The sequence below is a fragment of the Lagopus muta genome, chromosome 3 (genome assembly GCF_023343835.1).
Source record: "Lagopus muta isolate bLagMut1 chromosome 3, bLagMut1 primary, whole genome shotgun sequence".
NCBI classification, from domain to species: Eukaryota; Metazoa; Chordata; class Aves; order Galliformes; family Phasianidae; genus Lagopus; species Lagopus muta.
The window spans coordinates 90563270-90580911 of record NC_064435.1 but is presented as its reverse complement, the minus strand read 5'-3'; the positions used below and the strand labels follow the sequence as shown (position 1 = coordinate 90580911).

The 17642-nt window shown below is 43.9% G+C and overlaps 1 protein-coding gene across 5 annotated transcripts in view; it reads right to left on the bottom strand.

Annotated features, from left to right (window-relative positions):
- The window catches only part of KCNG2 (potassium voltage-gated channel modifier subfamily G member 2), a 65454-nt gene extending 48488 nt beyond the window's left edge, over window positions 1-16966 (bottom strand). The window contains exons 1-2 of one of the 5 annotated variants that reach the window (XM_048939084.1): window positions 7476-10019; window positions 5878-7317 (exon numbers count right to left, since the gene is read on the bottom strand). The gene's annotated coding sequence lies outside the window, so the exon portion shown is untranslated. The other 4 variants (XM_048939080.1, XM_048939083.1, XM_048939082.1 and 1 more) reach the window with 4 other exon arrangements.
- Window positions 16967-17642: the final 676 nt, after the last annotated feature.

The following is a 17642-nucleotide window of genomic DNA, read 5'->3' as shown; positions in this document are numbered from 1 at the left end:
GTCTAAGGCATCTTCTCCCCCTGCCTCAAGGTGCCAAAGTACGTTTTCAGTATTTTAGGTACCCCTGAAAGAAGCAGATGCATCTTCTCCAAATTACATCAGGTGATGGAACAGAGACAGAGACTTGTGTGAAGGTCCTCAACAGCCTAAGTCAAAGACACAACCCTCTGTCTACGGCCTTCCAACCAATTCCTTATCCATCTCTCAAATCCATCTCCCTCCAATTTAGAGAAAAGGACGTGGTGGGGGACCAGATCAAAGTCCTTGCACAAGTCCAGATAGGTGACACTGCTTGCCTTCCCTTTGTCGACTGACATCATCACTCCATCACAGAAGACCACCAGATTGGTCAGACACGACCTTCCCCTGGTAAAGCCTTGCTGGCTGTCTCAGATCACCTGCTCATCTCTCATGTGCCTTAATATGTCTTCCAGAAGGATCTGTTCCATGATCTCCCCAGGCACAGAGATGAAGCTCACCAGCCATACATATGGCTAAACAGCCTGAACACTACCGTTCTGCTCTGAGCTGGGACCATTTTAGATAGAAAATACCAGACTGTGCAGTTTTACACCTTATGGATATGCTTACATGATGCCTATTTTAATGCACTTGATGGTCATCTGTAATTCCAGCCATAAATGGCTGCAATTTGTACCTCCCCTACTAACTTTCATTAATAATGAAAGGAAATAAGACATAAAAACCTCATAATGCACAATAATGGCTGTCTTGCTCACACAGGCAGCTTGCCCCTACAAAGGCAAACCCAAACACTGCATTTTCATTTACATTCTCAAAATAAACAGTTTGATTTACACCTTTCTATCCCGTTTAGTAATAATGTTCGCTCTTAAGAATAAAAAGAGTGGCATAATCTAACATACTCCAATGGATTCTTCAGAGTCATTAAAAATGACAATTAAGAAAACACTGCTCTCCATCAGGACTGCAAATTATTTCTGTGCACTCCTCCGAGATCTGTACACTGCCTCCTCAACAGTTCTGCCTGCAATTGAGGTTGATTGAGCTAGGGTACACAGGGAATATCTAGGTTATTGAGAAGTACTATAAAAATTCTTTAAATAGATCATTATGGGCCTCGTATAGCTTTTATGACAAAGAACAAGGCAAGAACTGTAGTGTACCATGCCAACACCCTGCAGAAATCTCTGAAGTAATAGTGGCGAAGAGTTAGAATCATAGAATATTCTAATGTGGAAGAAACCCACAAGGGTCACTGAGTCCAACTCCTGGTTCCACAATGGATCACTCCAAAATATGTCTTTAGAGCAATGACCAAACACTTCTTAAACTCTGGCAGGCCTGGTGCTGTGACCAATCTTCTGGGGAGCCTGTTCCAGTGCCCAGCCACCCTTTGGCAAAGAACCTTCACCCAACAGTCAATGTGACAAGCCATATGAGGAACAGCTGAGGGACCTGGGATGATTTAGAATGGAGAAGAGCAGGCTCAGGGGGGAACATACCACTCCCTACGACCACCCAAAGGGAGGCTGTGGTGAGGTGGGGTTGGCCCCGACTCCTGGCTAACTAACAATAGGACAAGAGGGAATGGACTGAAGTTGAACAAAGGGAGATTCAGGTTGGACTTTAGGAAAACTTTCTTCTCCAAAAGAGTGGTCAGGCACTGGGATGGGCTGCCCAGGGAGGTGGTGGAGTCACTGTCCCCAGAGGCATTCAAGGAACATTTGGACACTGTACTGAGGGATGTGGTTAAGTAGGAAAATATTGGTGATAGGTAGACAGTTGGACTGGATGATCTTGGAGGTCTTTCCAACCTCGGTATAACCATTTCCTTTCCTGATGAAGGATTATTATTTATATTATTTATATTAAGACAGACTCTTTGCTCTGTCTGTCAAAATCTATCTTGTCTAAGCTACTGCTAGTCTCATGTCACCTCTTTAATTTTTAGGTCACAGTTGGAAAATCTTCTGAACCAAGAAGGAAATGAGAAACATTCAAGGAAATGCTGACTCCACAGGCTTAAGAGAAGATTCAGGCTGCTGTCACTATACACGACCAATTCCCATTTGACTTTGGGTTTTCAGACTAGAATACATGTATCCAGGAACATAACCTGTTTTCAGGACTTTTTTTTTTTTTTAAAGTAGCTTCATTCATTCATTTCATGGAAGTATGGGTCTTAGATGCACACACTGGTCTTCTATCACTTTTAGTTGTAGGAAGATACCTTCAATTAGAGAACAAATTTAATTGTAGACAATCTTAAAAGACTATAACCCAACATTTAGAGTTACAGTAGGTTGTTGCATAGTGGCTATGTTTGATATAAAACTGAAAAGCTTATTTCTGAGAAGTATGCACATACTTAAAGTTTGAACAGGTGTTACTTGTCAGTCCAGTTCACTGCCAGAACCCATAGAGTAACAACACTGCTATTCCAAACAATTCACCATACTTCTTCACATGACAAGCTGTGATGTAGTAATTAGGATGTATGAGGTTTGATAAATGCAAGGTATTTAAAAGTTCTGTAAAAACCCACTCTTGAAACTCCTTACTTAAAGGAGTCCATGCTCACTTCAGGATACCTATATACTCAGTAGGAACACTTGCATGCATCAGGGTAAAGACTGGCAGGATCAGGCACTAACTGAATGCAAGCTCTTTTCTCAGACTTTTATTGCAAAGGTAGAAAAGAAATCAAATCAGAACTTCCACCATTGCTTAGACCAAGAATAACATATTATTAATCTATGACTGAAGGTTTTAATTCTATCCTACAGTACAAGTACAAAGAAATACTAGAACAAACATCTAGGACTCAGATGTGCTCTCATTTATACAAAGGTAAATCTGGACAGGAGCCTTTGATTTACATCAGCACAGCCAAGAACAATTCCCCAGGAACTGCTTCCATTGCTGAGCCCTTAACAGCAGTCTCCAGAACAAACCCATGTCTTTCTGCAGTCAGAGGAAGCCTTCACAGCACGAAGCCTCATAAAACCACAAAGACAGGCTGAACTGAGAATAAGGGATTTTGGGAAATACTAACTGTAATACTGAAATGAGAATACTGCATGAGAATATGGTGATATTACATTAAAGAATATAGACACAAAAGGGAAGATTATGAATCTACAGTTACCAAATGCTACAACTCTCCAAAATATGGAGGATATGCTGCTTGTTTATACTCTCTGATAAAGTTGTACATACCCCCAAAGGACTCAATCTTTTGTTTCAAAGGCAGTAAGTACAAAATGGAGCCTTATACTAGCCTCAAGAACTCTTCTTGAACTTCTTGTCACAAAGAACAATTCAAAAATTCCTTTTATTTCTCTTTCATATATAACACTAATCAGCTTCATTTATCCATGTATACTTTCGAAGGTTTTCACAGGTTTTTGAGTCAAGACTCAGAAAAGTCCTTTTTGAAACCTTTGATGATATAACAGACATCTAACAACATGAAAAATCACAGCTGAAAGGCAGCCCTGAATAAATGACCTTGACAAACATCAGGAAGAAGAAAGGAGCAAGAAAATTATTCTAGGTCCAGAGCTTCTGGAAATCAACCATATCTGAACTAGAACTGGTGTGCCTGGCACTGCTCCTCCCTTTATGCAGGGTGAAGAACGGAGAAGTCCAGATGTGCTGCTGTGGAACCATGACTTTCCCTTAATCAGCAAACACAAATTGTTCAGCTGAACGTAAACGCTGCACATAAAATTAGCTTGGAAGTAAGACTGTGAAAATTAATGTGAGTACTTCCACACTGTGATTAAACATAATAGGGTCAAGACTGTAATGTGTACTTCTGAACATTAAACAACATCATATAAACGATGCCATTCAAGGTAAGTGCATGTATACAGCCATAAAAATCCCAAACAAGTTTCCCATGGCTTCACTGATTTCTTAGGTTTGAAATCTGCTGGAAGGTAAAATCATCCACTATTCTGAACAGCTGGGTAAGGTTAGAACTGGGTTAGCATTACTGTAAATAAATTTAACAGTTCAGCTGATTGACAACGTTGCACAGCCTGAAGAGATGGCAAAAGGTGCAGTAACAGTAATGTGTGGAGAAACACAGCGAGCTTCTGCTCTCAAAACACAACTGAAAATTCACTACCAGGAAAAAAGAGAAGAGGAAAGGAAGCACAAAGCATGGAAGTATGGTGTCAATTCTGATGGTGCATCAAAATTTTCATGAACCAAAGCACTTTACAGCAATCATCATAAAGAGTTGTTTATTATGTCAGAATTACAAATTAAACTTCCGAGCCTGTGTTCTACACCCTGGGAAACAACTGCTTTTAATGCATTACCTCTTTAACTCAATCACACTATCAAAGAGAGTTTGTGAGAAAAATCATTCTTGAGAGCCACAGAGGAATTTCATTCTAGCAGGTCAGTTAGCAGAATCCTAACCTATACAGCCCTGAGCCTTGGAGTAACATTTGGAAAGCTCTGAACTGCAGAGATTGGGCTTCATTCCGACTTTTGTCTGACAGATTTATGTAATGACTGCAGAGCCTCCATGGAGGCTCCAGCTTCCTGCCTTTATTGGTTGAAAAAACTGCACTGAAAATCTGAAGGAAAACAACTGTTTCTCCTGCTGTTCACCAGCCACCAGAGGGAATTAGGCAGGATTCTTCCGCCTGAAGTTCAAAGAACCTCCTTCCTATTCCTGAAGCCCAGCCCATCCCCTCCCCAAGTACTTTGACCTTTCCAGTGTTTATGATGCACTTTCTCTAGCAATTGTTTCTGTCTCATTTCCAAAACTGGACGGCTATCTTTTAAAAAATAAATAACACAACAATTCTTCTAATCAATACGTTCGATGATCAGTTTTGAACAGCATGCCAACCTCGGGGCTGACATGCCTTCGCATCACCCATGCAAGGAACATGACCTCAGCTCACGGAAGGGAATCACACATCCCTCCCTTCATTAATTACATCGTTTCTGTGGTTAGACAGGCATGCTCCTGTTGCTGTTTTTGCTGCATTTATTGTTATATTATTACTCATCGAAGCCAGTCCAGCTGTAAGATTTTCAGTTCAGCTACAAACAAGATTGCTCCAGCTCAAGCCAATGACAGCCCATCATAGCAGTGATGTGAACAGACAGGAAGGCTCACAACCCATGTGCTGATGAGCCATGGTGAGGGAGAGGCAGCGCCAAAGAAGGGGGTGAAAGAGAGAGAGACATCAAGATAACACAGATCCTCACAAGCTCAAACAATGAGCAGATTTACCCTAGGAGATGACCTGTTTTCAGTCAGATCAGAGGCAACCAGTTTTTTCATTGATTCAAAGCTGGTTTGATGTGCCAAAGATTTAAAGACAGTTACTTAAGTTCAGTTCTAGATGGGAAAAAGAAAATAATGTATGGAAATGTAAGATTCAGAATCCTGCTCTGTTCAACGCCCTGGACAAACAGAATCCCAAAGTCTTAGAACTTAGTGAGACTTGAAGACGTTAGGGATATTTTTCAGGGCTAAAGGTTTGCCACAAGAATTACTGGACGAGGCTGTGAGAACCTCCGGAGGATAGTTTAATTCTAAATCTGACTGTTTTACTTTTCCTCTTTTCTTTACCTGTCCTCCTCCTAAATATTCTGAAATTACAGATGTCTTGCAATTCAGATACAGTAAATACGCATTAAATGTGAGGAATTTGCCTTGCAGCCAACACACAATGCATGCTTCTCTGTATATCTGAGAAGCCTCATTTTCAGCTGTTACCAATAAAGTCTCACTGGAAACACTTATATATATATATATATATATATTTGTATATACTGAATGGCTCTTCTCAGAAAACTGAATTTACTTACCATTCCAGGGGCCCCAAATCCCTGATGCACCCAGATTTGAGCTCCTACCTGTGCAAGCAGGGATGTGGACACTGGGTTCGAGACCCAGTTCAGAGTGAGAAGTGTGTAAGCAGCATAACACAGCTACTCACTTGAGCTCCTGGGCACAAAAACCTGAGCACAGACAGCACCAGAACTGGCTGATTTTTTACTTCCTGCCCAGCTGATACCAGTCTATTCATTCTGCTAATGGAGCCATCAATAGAGGGCTCAGGCAAATGGCTCTAACTCAACCCAACACCATTAATCTTTCAAAGAGCTCCTTGTGCAGATCATCTCAGTCCAAACAGTATTTGCTTCTTCAAAGCTCTGAAAAAAGATACAATAATCTCCACAATCACTGGTATGCATGGTTTTTCACCTAGGGTAGTGATGCCGAAAGGATACATTTTTAATGTATTTATTTTTGTTTAATTGTTGTTGCTTTAATATTCCTAGAATCTTCCTTACAATTCTTTTTCCTTTTAAACGCTCATGTTCTTTTCCATGTGCCTAATATTGATTTACCCCCTGCCAGCTGTGTAGAACTCCAATTTAACACACCTTAGTTGGAACCTTTGTTATCAACAAACTTGAGTTCTGCCAAGATTGCTCAGAAAATGAAATGCACTGGCTGACCAAGTAAGCACAGAGAACCATTATTTGTGTGGATATCCTGTAAACAAAGCCACTTCGTGTTAATTTTTCTCAATAGCTGGCGCCACATTTAACAGTTTTAATGACCCTTACTACTTTTAATTTAGTTATCCGGAATCCTGAAAGACAAAGAGATTGTTTGGCACCTTTTCTAACTCGGAGTAGGAAGATGTTAAAACGACCTGATTCAATTACAGCCATTTAAACTCTCCCTTTTGTTTTCTGCCATTAGGAAAACGTACCACAAATGTCTGTTCCACTTTGAACTTTCAGATTTTATCATCATTACAGTTCTGAAACGGCACATCTGCTGGTATAACCTGAACATTTAACAGAGATGTCAGTTCATGTTAGGAAGCTGTGAGACTATCCTTTTTCCTTCCTCCCCCCCCCCCGAGGGTGAAAAAGATGCAGAGACTCTAAATATTTAATAGGAATAATGCTCCAGAAATCACTCTTCAGTGTATTCACACGCACCTAAGGTTAGTGGAAGCACTGAAAGTCTTTGAATGTAAAGCCCTCATCCTAAAGCACACTGCCTTTTAGCATGACGTTACAAATGAGTTTTGACTTGGTGAGGGCAGCAAGGCAGCATCAAGGAAGCAGAGGGACTCTGGCCCCTCTCTCATGGTGAGTCACAAAGCCGAGCATCAGCCTGTCCTTCTGGGAAGTCAGGTGAAAGCCAGACACAACCATCACTGCTTGTCCTGCATTAGCCAAGTCTTCAAACACTTTTTTTCTTTAAATCCTGGTTCTGCTTAACATTCAACCGCGCCACACAGAACCTGAATTCACTTCGGTATCTTCACCCCACTGAAAAAGAAAAGCAAGGAGCAGGAAAAAGGTCTTCCACACAACGAGACACCAGGCAAACAAATAGAAGCAAGAGTATGACTTGTGGCTAAACTGCCTCTTGAAATGGAATATGGGTTCAGCTGTGATGCAGAATAAGAATATAAATTATAACTCACCAGAAAAGAAGGAAAAGCATCTTGAAGTTATCGAGATTGTTATGAATACTTAAAGATACCTGACTGATTAAAAAAAGCAATGAAGGTTCATTGAATATAAATGGTTTAACGATCACTGTGATGAAGACATTAATCTGAGTAGGGAAATGTGCAAGGCAAATAACTCAAAATGGATGCCTTAATTAAGCAAATAAGCTACTCAACTCAATGCAGTGTAGGTGTTGCATTGAGTCAGTCCCTCAGTTTCTCTTCTGTTTCAACTTTTTTGGAGATTTTTTAAGAAACAATCTTGATCCTCACCATCTGTATACACCTGACAAAGTTTCTAAACCCCCTAATGAGACTCATCTGTAAGAAAAATTCAATAATTCTGGTCCCAGAGCACCTACATAGCTTTTAAAATACGATACAGCTTCCTCGACCATTTACAGCTTTAGAAAACATTCGGAGTTTTTACTGCTCCTGTTTTCTGTTTCTTCCTTTAATAACACAAATTGAAAATGTATTTTATCTTCTGTTCAGTCTCAAGATGCTTCCCCACCTTTCTGCCTTGCAAAGGCAGGACACAGCAATCACATCCAATTCGTTTGTGCTCGCGATTGCTCAAGATAAGCAAATCATTGCCAGGAGCAAGTTAACAAGGTAACAGCTGTACTCAGACTTCAAAAGACGGCATGCGTGTGCAGGACACTAGGGTAGGTCAGCTACTATACAGGCAGTTCCCACCAGCTATTCTTGCACAGGATTCCAAAGCGAGGCAGATCTTCCGCTACAGAAGTACAACTTTTTTACAGAGGGTTTCCACAGTACATCAAAAGCTGCCCAGCATTTGCTTGACTCACAGTTCCCTTCCAGACAGTACTGCGTTTAGTGCCTGATACAGGATAGATTACTTAGCAGCAACCTCAGACTGTCCTGAAATTATTCTCGGAATCAAACGTGAGAGCAAAGAAAAGGGGAAAAGCATCCAACTGCTATTTCAACCCTGCCTGAATCTTCTTTTAAGAAGAAATGCACCTGTTTTACAAGCAAAGACCTGCTAAAGGAGGGAAAAAAAAAACAAAACCCACACCCAACTACCATACTGAAAACTGCACATATTTTAGGGCTTTGAAACTGAAGCCCCAGAAACAAATCAGGGCTTTATTAATGGATACAGTGCTGATAGATGTGGGGCACTGTGGTATTCATACACAGGGCTCTACCACATTTATGTACTGAGCTGAAAGTTTCCTTTGCGTGCCGTTTTAAAACCATTTTATAATTAAGACCTAAGAGATGACAGACATTTATTGACAGCTAACACACCGCTCCCACTATGTATTATTAGGCACAAGACCAGAGGCACATGGCCAAGTGCTGTTCATCTCCTAACAAATGCAGTAATATCTCAGATCCACACTGCCTGAAAACATCAGGCAATATTCTGTTAAAGGCAGAAGTCTTGAGATTTCAGAGAAATGGACACACTGATTAAACAGCTAAAAGTGACCCGGAAAAAAAAACACACACATGCCCAATTTTTAACCTTTCTTCACATAAAGAATGAGGAACAAAGAAGGAATACTATCCCTTCCCCCACCTTACATTTTCCTGTAGCAGTACCACATCTGATCTTCCATGCTTGGCTAGAAACCTTTCCAGGACCCACAGCAAGGCTGAATGTCTACTGGCTTATCCATAAGGGAGAGGAAGTGCTGAATGTTCACTCGTAGTTTCCTTCCATGCCCTCTACTTATTGCTCTAGGGAAGACTTAAAAAGAGCAAATAAAAGAGGTATGTGATCCTCCGAGCAAAGCTGAGTTCTTTCTCTGAAGGTCATCCTCAAGGAATTCCAGCGTGGTGGATAAGGAGACCTGAAAGAAGCCTCTCCTGCTGAACAACTTTGGCACTGCGGGCTGCACCAAGAATAAGTCCTCAGCTGAAGTCCGCCAATTTTATGGACTCAGGAAACCCTCCTCAGGAATAAAAGATGCGCCATAAAGCTCCTACTTGTAAAAGTAACTCCTGAACTGACGCTGCACAGGAAAGAGAGCTCATCTCTTAGGGAACGGCACTGGGAAAGGTGACCACGGGCATCGGGAGTCTTACAACAATCTCGTTTGGGACAAACCTCAACCCCTGCGTTGAGGGCATGTCATCACGGCTCAGTGCGTTCACAGCCAACGCAGAGCCTCGACCCTGCTTCACAATTTACAATTCATTGTTACTGATAACGTGTCAACACCCAAACTTTTAGTAACACGCCTAACAAACATCACTACAACTGACACGCGCACTCGGAGCTTAAGATCCGAACTGACATCCGCAATCAATCACACTGGCCGTACGCGGCACTTCGTAGATACGGCAACCCGACCGAATGTCGACCAGACCTCGAGAGAGATCCCGGAGCCCGGCCGGAGCTGGCTCAGCTCGAACTCCTGGAGCGTGGCTCGTCTGCGCTCGCATGCCAGAGTACGTTACCCTACGCCAGTGACAGCCCAGGAAACCCCATTTCTAGGACTAAAGAGAAACACCCTAAAAGGACGAGGGGAGAAGTGCTCCGCCCGGCAGTCCCCGAGCCCCCCAAATGACGCCGAGCTCCGTTACCTTCAGCGCTGTGGAGCCGCGCCACTGAGCCGGCAGCGCGAGGGTCCCGGCTTGCGGGGGTCCCGGCTGCGCCCCGCCGGCCGCCTTTCCGTAAAAGACGCGCAGGACCCGCGCGGTCGGCGGCCCGGCCACCTCAGCTCGTCCCCTCGCACTCACGCTCCCCTCCGCCGCCGCGAGCCGCAGCCCTCTCTCACCGCGGGCGCTGCCTCCCCGTCGCCGGCCGCCCTCCGCTCCATCGCGGCGCCCCTCCGCCCACCGCCAGCCGACCGCGCAGCGCCGCCTGCCGCCGGGGGGCACGCTTGGGGAGGCGGCCATTTCGCGGCGGCGACGGGGCAGGTGCTGCCGTGCCCGGCCCTTCGCCGGGGCCGTTTTCCTCGGAGGGACGGCGGGACGCCGGTAACCGCCAGGCTGGGAACGGGCCGCCCCAGGGCGTCCCGACGGCGCGGGGCTGTCCCGGCAGGGAGGTGCCCCTGAGGGCGGCACCGATGTTGTTACCGATCCGCGAGCGCGGCGGGGAAAGGCGCCCCGGGTGGTCCCGGTTTGAAGCTGCCGCCCGCGAGCTTAAACCTAACGCGGTCCCGCGGGTGCCGCTCCTCCCAGGTACGTTTACCCCTTCGAAATCCTGCCCTGGGCTCGGCGCCCCGGAGAGCTGCGCGCTGAGTTCCTGCATCGCTCCGCCGCCCCTGCCCTGTCACCGCGACCGGGAATCCCAACGTGGAAACGCGTTGTGAAGAAGCGCCCGACCGCCCCGGCGAGGCAGGGCTGCCGAGCGGAGCTTCTCCGGGGGCCCCTCGGGCGGAGTCAGCGGGGCGAGGCGCCCGCAGGGACCGCGACCGCCGTGCCCGGAGCCGCGAGCGGGACTCGGGGAGCCGTAAAGCCTCGCGCTGCCCGCGTGTGTGCAGGGACGGGCCGCGCACCCACAGGACGCAAACAGCGAGCGGAGCGTGACGCCTGCCGTGTCTGTGGCTGTAACCACGCGGGCATCGTCCTGCGCTTCCAGCCGCTCCTGCAAATAGCTGCTGCTCCAGGCTGCCCTGGGTCACAGCGCCTCGCTTACGAAAAGGCTGAAGGGCGTTGAAGTGTATTTCCCGCCCCTGCATCTTTGCCCGTTTCTTCAGAACGGCTCTCCTGATGGTTTCTGGGTCCTGATTTTTGTCAGTCCTAACAGTCTGTAATTTATGTACTGTTTATGCTGGCATTCGTTCCAATTTCTTTCAGTATTTCTTCTGCCCCTTCCCCCGGGGAAAACTTCTGTCTAGCTCTGCTCTTTATTATGCTTTTTGCCTCTTAAGACTGAAGCAAAGATTACATGTAGATTTACCAGTGCCTTTTCTGAGCAAATCTGATAGGAGACTATAGGAACTTGATAAAGGTGCTAATCTCGGGCTGCTCCTTGCTTGGACATCAGCTAGCTCCGCATGTCTCAAACAAAACAGTAAACCCTTACCTTCAGTAAGCAGCCGTGAGGATGCCTGTTACAGAAGCGTGGTGAAAGAAGCCAGGGAGTTGCACACCTTGTGCTGTGTGATGCTTTCTGTGCCCAAGTGTTTGTTCGTCTAGCTGTGGGCTTTGGCTCTTTGTACATACATACAGATGTCATCCTTTTACTAATTGCTGCTTACACTTAGTACAAAAATCTATCAACTCCCAAGGGAATATTTCATTATTTTTAACTATTTGGTTTTCACTAAAAGTTACCACTAAAGAAGTAATTGTCAATTTAATTATGATGCCTTCAAAGTTTATTTCATACTGTTCCTGTGTTACAAACAAACAGGACCACCATTCTACCCTCCCCACGTCCTTCTCTGCTCTTCCTTTGCTCTGCCTGTTGTGGGCTATCCATTAATCATACCCTCAGCTCTCCCACTGGGTCTGTGTAAGGGACACAGGCATCTCAGGCTCTGACCTTGTTGTTACCAATACTGAGGAACTATTCTAAACCACTTGCCTTTCTCTCACAGCAAGATCTTGTTATTTTGCTTGCTGCCTGACATTACACACAGCCCAGGATGTTTGCACTGGCACAAGATTTTAACCCATGTTCTTTTCAGTATTTTTCTGTATATTTATCCACGTAGCTTCGCCTGTGTGTAGCATTCTGTCGAGATGTTCTGAGTCAAAAAATGCTGAAGTGTATCTTGATTATTTCTCTAATTCCTAACCACTAATTGGACAAGGCTGTGAACATTAGGAGCTCAACTGTTCACGCGCTGGTTTGGTACTGTTACATTGCATACTGTTAGCCTTCAGTTTGTGCTGGGTCAAGCTGTTGTGTGTGCAGGTTTGATACATGTCCCAGAATTGAATAGCGAGCATGACTGCATAGCTGCAGTTTCATTTTTGGAGCAGCAAAACTGGGCCATAAGTCAAAAGGTAGAAGGACAGTTTCATTTAATGCCCGTGAAGTGTGAGGACTGCTGACCCTTCTTACTCTTGTTCCTGTGTTTACCTGGAGTAAATCTATTCAGTTTTGTTTACCATCAAGCCTTCCCACTGCAGTTAACAGGACATTTCTGTGTTGAGCTCTCTTTGCATAGGTGTGTGAGTATGGCCTTATCATTCTTCAGTCCGAAAATGCTGGTTTCTAGTTGAGCCCAATCCTGCTCCAAATGAAATCACCACCTCAAGTCCCAACCATAGGGAAGGGAGTATGATTCAATGCTTTGCAGTTGTGTTTACTCATTTCTTCCTGATCCATCCTATTAGCGTTACCATTGATTCCATTTCACAGACTGTAGCAATGAGAATAGTGACAGCGCATACACTGAAGCCACGACACACATCAGTTTAACTTATTTAGTTAGTTTCAAATGTACTAAATATCCTTTTAGGCTTGTAAACATAAAAACACACTTTACATGCTTGCAGAGCTCGCTGTGACCTGTTCTGCTCACAAAGCAGCAGAATTGTTTCTGACAGGTCCTGTGCAACACTTGGCAGAGTATTTGCAGGTAATGAAGTGGTCATATACACAAAGAAGAGTCCACACTGGTGAAGGGGATTTCTGGCTATGCAGCACTTCTTCAGAAGAAGCAGCCTAGGTCCAACAGATGCTCTCCCTTCTGTGGCTGCCCTTTACTTGAACACAGGGTGCCTCCACCCCCTCTGGTCACAGGAGGAGCACAGGTACAACCAGTTTGCCTGTGCTCCCTGGCTTAGACAGACCCTTTCACCAGGTGCTCAATCACCATGATCTGACAGTTCCCCTACAGACCTGCTTTCTTAAAGCAGAAAGAGCAGCTTGAAGTGCAATATTTAAAGGTTTATTATCTGAAAACAGAAAAGCTGGAATATTATCCAGGAGTTATGATGTGAGAAAAACTGCCACACTCTGAATTTACTGTAGGGTTACTCTTGTTGCTTGTTAATTTCTTTGGATTAATTTATCACCGTGGTTGTTAGTACTGCCATGATGAATTTCATTTAATATCTGCGTTATCTGGAAAAGCTTTTACAGGTCAGTGAGATGTTTCAGTTGGGTATTAAACACTTGTCAAATGCATTCAACTTTTTGGGACTCTTATTAGTAGGGTTTGCATATGTATTAGTGCACTCGTTTCACGGATGGAGAAATGGAGTCACCATGATAAAATTATTTCTGTGGTGGCCAAGGAAATGGGATGTAGCTTTAGGCTGTAAGAACTTGTACTAAAGCTACAGGGTAATTTTGCAGTTTCTGCCTGGTACCCAGCCAGCTGGGTTGTGTTGTTAGCTGCAAACTGGGTTATAAGGGCCAGAGAGGTAAACTGGGAGCCTTTGCAGGGGACACACCTCGAAATGCTGGTATCACGCAGAAGCTGAGCTTCAGGTACTATTCTCATGTAAAAAGATGAATCTTCAAAAGAGAGGGAAGGTGATGGGTGACCTTGGATTTTGGATGCCTGGGGTGTGTGTAGACTGCAGATAAGTGTAGAAACTACTCAGAATCAGGGGAGAGATCAAAGGAAGCCCCGTGAAGCCTGACTCCTACTCCTCAACTTGAATAGCAAATAGATGAGTAAGTGAAAGGGTCTGTGAAGACTGTGCTGAAAATTAATATTGGACTAATCTTGATCGATTGTCAGAAAGCATTGCTGAGGGTGTTGTTGAAGGGAGAGAGAGGCATGTCGCAAAATTTTGGTACCTGTCATGGAGATAATTGCTTTTGTAGCGGTAGGTAGAGAATGAGAAAAACAAGGAAATGAAACGTTGCTTGCTTCAGGTTAAGAATGATTTTTCAAACTGGAAAATAATTAAGATGAAGTTCTGTTTATATGACTTAGATATGGAATCACCAAGGTTGGAAAAGACCTCCAAGATCATCCAGTCCAACTGTCCCCCTATCACCAGTCTTTCCCCACTTAACCACATCCCTCAGCACAACGTCCAAACATTCCTTGAACGCCTCTGGGGACAGTGACTGCACCACCTCCCTGGGCAGCCCATCCCAGTGCCTGACCACTCTTTTGGAGAAGAAAGTTTTCCTAAAGTCCAACCTGAATCTCCCCCGGCACAACTTGTGTCTGCTCCTTATGCTATCACTACGTACCAGGGAGAAGAGACCGACCTCCACGTCAGCACAGCCTCCCTTCAGGTACTTTCACAGAGTGATGAGGTCTCCCCTCCCCTGACTTCAGCCAGCTCTCTTCAGTGCAGCTGATGCAAACTAAGTTCTTAGTGCTGATAGGAATGCAGTGGGGAAGAACAATGTAAGCACATCAGTAACAGCAGTGAAATGAGTACAGTAATTTTCCCTGTAAGTGAAGTGCTCTTGTGCATGTGCAAAATATTAATAATTTGTTCTAAGTGGCCAGCCATACATATTACTTAAATATAACCATTTTTTTCTGTGTATGTATGCTGTTTTGTTAAAAAAGAAGGATATAGAGTTTCCTGCAAAATATATATAGGAATTATACGACCAGCTGCACCAGGGTGTACTTTTATATTAAAGCATATTTTTCAATTTATTTCAGGGAAAATTACTTAGATTGGGAAGTCTCGATGATCTTTTCTTTATGTTTGTAATCTCCAATTCCAAGAACAGTTGTAACAAACAGAATTCAACCCACCTTGCAATTAAAGTTTTACTCAGTTTTAAAGGCAGTGTATGCAAATCTACCCTGAAACAGAAACTTCATTAAGCTGGTTATGTATGAAGGTGTTTATTTTCTTCTTGTGTTTATCTCCAGAGTAATGGTAGGTGGAGTGTAGGGGAGTGTAGCTCTGCCAAAAAAGAATCTGTAAGCTATTTGGCTCTTAGATTTGAAAGTGCTAAGCAGGTATACATATTAACAGCATTTATCAAGCCAGCAAACTCATAAGAAAAGTTTGTACCATTATGTTTCCACTACTTTTTCTGGTATGGATGAAAACTTGCACTGTAAACTGTTCCCATGTGCAGATCTGACCAAGATGCCAAACCCAGGTGGATGATGGTGTTATGCATCCCAGCCAGACAGCAATGCTTCTCTGATTGCAGGCTGTGCCATCTGTCCAGAAGTTGATTCTCTACAAAGAGTTTGGATGTAAAAATCAAAACAAGTTACCAACTCCGAGTTGGTACAGCAAATCCTACCAGCTAAGCTCAGGATGAAAAGATATTTTGCTAGCATCTGGATTTGCCCACTTAAAATACCAAGACAGAAAACATTCTGTAAGGGAGAAGAAATGCAGCGCCTAAAATGCAAGTAGTTTGGAAATTAGTTTTTATATTTCGTAGCAAACGTAGGTACGTGAGGCTCTGAGATGAAGTAATACCTCTTGAATAGCGACATGTCAGGCAGCCAAACATGGAAAAATCCAACGGTGTTGATCCTGTCTAGCTTCTCACCTCAAAGGTTAATGCCTCTTTAATACAATTCATTGTGCAAATTCAACGTCACACCTGAAAGTTTTATATTTGCTGCATGGCAGGCTTTGCAGTCTGAAGGATTCTCTCAAGCCATTTAGCTAAAAATCAATGAGGGAGTAATAATAACACTATCACTATGATCTCTACTGAGTTTATCTGCACTGTGGTACTAAAAAGAAAAAAAATAATCCAAACAAACTAGTTTCAGATATTTAAAATGGATCATTGAATCAAACTAATCTCTTGTCTTGACTCTCTTAATAAGAACTCGAGTTTTCTCAATGAATTGTAGTTCACTGTTTCATTTTGAATGTCAGTACAGAGAAATTAATACAATTTACCAAAACCATTTTCAGTGTTGGTTCAGATTAATATTTAAGGATTCCAGCGTTGATGACACTGGAGGTTTATGAGCATAGGAAATGAAATGGGCTGTAAGATAGCTTTTAAATTCTCATTAAAGGAGATTTTATTTTCATGCAGGATCTGCTGAAGGACCCAAGGCACAGCATGTCTGCAGTGCTACTCTAACTTCATGGCAACTTCCTACACAGACACATCCAAACAGATGGAATATATATGACTTGATTTGCTCTGCACATATTGCTGTGCTTCAGGTACAAAATGGATCAGAGAACAAACAATAAATGATGTCTCTCTCTCTCTACATTAGGAGCAAAATGGTGTGGAGGACCAACATCTGCACTCTGTGTCTCAGGAGATTTTAGTTTGGCTAGCTGCAGTGTGCCCCCAGTGACGGCTTTCAGTTCAGCTCCTGCAGAAGTGCTCCAGGTCAGGCAGAATGAACCTGAGCACAGTGAACAGGGAGCATCAGGAAACTGTTTTAAAAAGTGCAGTGTTCAGCTGAACAGCAGTGCTAACATGGACATACCCAAGCAGAGCCTGGCTTCCACAGAAGGACTAGTCTGATGTCAGCCTGGGCACTGGGAGTCTGGAGGCACCAACAGCCTGCATACCTGCTGAAGGATGGCTGGGGCCCCCCGAGTTAGCATAGATTGGTATTTTCCGTGCTGTGGGACGAGGATGCAGAAAAGCACTCTTCATTTTCGTGCCTGTGGCACCATTCAAGCTGTCACAGCACTTGATGCGGAAGTAAGAGAGGCTTTGTTCCCAACATCCACAGCACGCTGCTACAAAAACGTGCTGTACAGAACTGCGTTGAGAGCTGGCCCCGAGGCTATTCCTGCCCCAGCCTGTTTGCCACCAGTAGCTAATAGCAACTCTATAGTGCAGCCTGTAGCACTGGAAGCACGGGACTCCTGTACGTCATAAACATGCAGGATTCACTAGGCAGGAGGTCAGTCAGATTAAGAAATTTGACTATGTGTTTTTAATAATCGTTTTAATAATATTTTCAGCTTCTTTGTGTTGAGCTGAAGTTACTGCAGAGCTTTTGAAACAAATTTGATGGTCAGGAAGGGATTTACTACCAATGACTTTAGTGTTGCATTCGTTAACTATGTATATGGGTCCCTCCAAAAGTAATGCTTCCTGTTTATGTTCATGGAAACTACAACAGAGGAAAAGAGCACAATAACTCTATTTGATTGAGCAAATTCTCAGCTACAGAACACTGTTTTTCAGCACAGTCACCACCATGAGCTATGCATGTTCTCCAGCAATGAACAAGAGCCTGCATGCCACGATCATAAAAATCTGCACCAGCAGAGGTGACCTGCTGTTGCCATGGCTGAAATACATCACCCAGCACCTCACTG